Genomic DNA, 2,627 nt, shown 5'->3' with positions numbered 1-2,627 from the left:
CAAGTGCCTGCCTGGTGACTGAGCCCAGCCCTGAGCTGGAAGCAGGCAGGCCCGGGGGGCCACTTCCTCTTTGTTCCAGGGTGGGGGCATCTGGGTGGGGTGGCTGGAATCAGACTACGCTCATTCCTTGGCCAGGGAACTGCAAGGAGATGGCAAGGCCCTGAAGGGCTCTGGCCTTCTGTCTCCCCAACCGCAGTCTCAGCACCCCTCCCCTTGACCTGCCCTCTATCTAGACCTCAGTCTCGCCCTTAGTCTCCCCTCTCCATCCCCACTGTCTCTGCCCCTTAGTTACCCTGTATCCACAGGCTCCCCCTTTCCCCTCCCCCTCAGCTTCCTCCTATTTCTGTCCCTCAGTCTCCCCTCTCTCTGGCCCTTGCACTCTCACCAGTCCCTCCACAGCAGCTCGGGCTGGGTTCACCCTTCTCCTGCAGCTGCACAGCGAGGCCTAGGGCCCCACGCCTGCCCCTGGGGCCTTCCCATCTCTGCTTTCCTGATAGTCTGGACAAATTCCTTTCCTGTTAGTTCAGCAGAGAAAACATGGGTGGATGTTTTTAAAAGGAACTCACTGGGAAGCAAATGGAAAACAAACCCAAACAAGGCAGCCCACCACCTAGAAACGGCCTTGGTCACTAAGGCAAACCATCTACTATAACTGCCCTTGGCCCAGGGTTGCAGAGACACCCCCTAGGGCATGGAGCGGTCTGTCTGCCTTTTCCCCAACTAAACTGGGTCCAACCTGTCTATCCCAGGCAAGGTTGGTTTCAGATCCTTTCCTGATAGCCCTACCCCTTCATCTGCCCCTAGCAAGATGCCTGCATGAAACTGGGACTCCATAAATATTTGTTCACCTGTTTAATGAATGGATGGAAGAATGTCGCAGGTCTCTGGGGTTTCTATGGTGACCCAAGAATCATCCCTGACTGGGCAGTCCAAGACAGACAGCTTGACCTGTTTCAAAAGCTCCAGCCCTGTCTAAGGCACCCCTACCCCTGGCTGCTGGGTGCTAGCTCAGGACTCTGCGTGGGTGAGGGCCTCTGGCCTCTGTCGGTGTTATGGGAGGGCTCTTACTCTTTTCCTTTGCAGACCTCACTTTTCATTTAATTTACTTTAGGACCCCAGAGGGTTCACTTTTTCTTAATGGGGTTTCTTCCTCCCTATAATAGGGATGGGGCAGGATTGTCGAATAGGGTATGCCCCACACGGCTTTGGGACTCATTTCTGAGCTGGCTGGGAGTAGTGGGAAGGCAGTGGGCTTCGAGTTTGCGCAGTGCTGTGTGTGTTCCTCTCTGATCCTCAGTTTCCTCCTCTGTGAGATGGAGAGCATGACTGCGCCCATCTCCCGGAACTGCTGGGGATGTACTGAGGCTGTGGGGATAAAGCTCGAAGCAGAGTGCCTGGTACGTGAGCGGCTCTGGAAATGCTATTCCTTCCTCTGCGGGGCTCATGGGGGCCCTGGAGGCTCTAACACTCCTCTAAGGAAATGAAAATGAGGCTTGTGATGGAGGTGGCCATCCTCTCTGGGCGGCACCAGCCACCCAGATGGTACCCCAGATGTGGGTCTAGACCTTCCTGATCCTGTCCCTCAGCCTCCCCACAGGGAATATGGGCTGCTGCGTTCTGCTGTGTGTTCCCCCCTCACCACCCACCTCTGTCCCAAGACCCTGGAGCAGAAGCCTGGGATAAAGGCAAAGCCAGACTGATGCCCCCTCCCAGCCCGGCCTTCAGCCACCCCCTCACGGAGTGGGGCCAGGGCTCCCACGCCTGCTGCTCTGCCAATCGATTGAATCTGCTCCCATCCTCGGGCGTGCCATGAATTTTTCATCAAAGGCCTGTAGACTTTGGGAAATGCACAATTAGACGCCCCATCAATAATGCACCATGTGGAGGCACCGCTGCGCTCAGCCGGGCCCTAGACACGGCTGCCTTCCAGCCCTGCTCTGGCGGGGACAACGAGTGGAGCCCTCAGGGGCGTCCATCGCTGGACGCAGAGTAAGTGTGGGATCCTGGGAGGTGGGGAGGAGCCGTACCCAAAGACTTGAGCCTGCCCCTTGCACCCCAGAGACACCTGCCTGGTCTCAGGCGCTTCATCCATAAAAGGGGTGCTAAGGAGCCCCCCACCCCTTAAAGCATAGTGAGGCACGGCTGAGAGTTGCTATGTGAAAACTAGGGTTCTTTGTGGGGCTGGGGGATGTCCTTCCTCTGTGGAGTCCAGGAAAGCAGGGTAGGCACCAGGCTGGGGTGGGGAGGAGGTCGAGGGGAGAACAGAGAAGCCTGGTGGCATTGGGCAGGGGTTATTCACCCAGCTTGGTGGTCAAGGTCCAGGGGGATCCCGGCCCCGCCCCCTCCAGCCTCACAGCGCAGCTCCCTTTCCAAGTGCGCTCTCCACCCCACGCCTCTGCTTTCTGCAGCCTCAGAGCCAACTGCTGGGGGAAGCACAGAGGTTCTGTTCTGTCCGCCTCGGTGCCTGTGCAGTTCCTGCACCAACAGGAGGGAGGCGCCTCCACCCTGTCTCTGCAGATCTGTTCTAACAGAGCCCACCTCCTGACAAAAGCCTGTCCACAGTCCTTGGTTAGAAGGGATGGCAGCTTCCTTTTCTGAGCTTCTAGAGCCGGAATCAGACAAGAAGC

The sequence above is a fragment of the Pseudorca crassidens genome, chromosome 1, assembly GCF_039906515.1.
Source record: "Pseudorca crassidens isolate mPseCra1 chromosome 1, mPseCra1.hap1, whole genome shotgun sequence".
Lineage (NCBI taxonomy): Eukaryota > Metazoa > Chordata > Mammalia > Artiodactyla > Delphinidae > Pseudorca > Pseudorca crassidens.
This window is presented reverse-complemented; position numbering follows the sequence as displayed.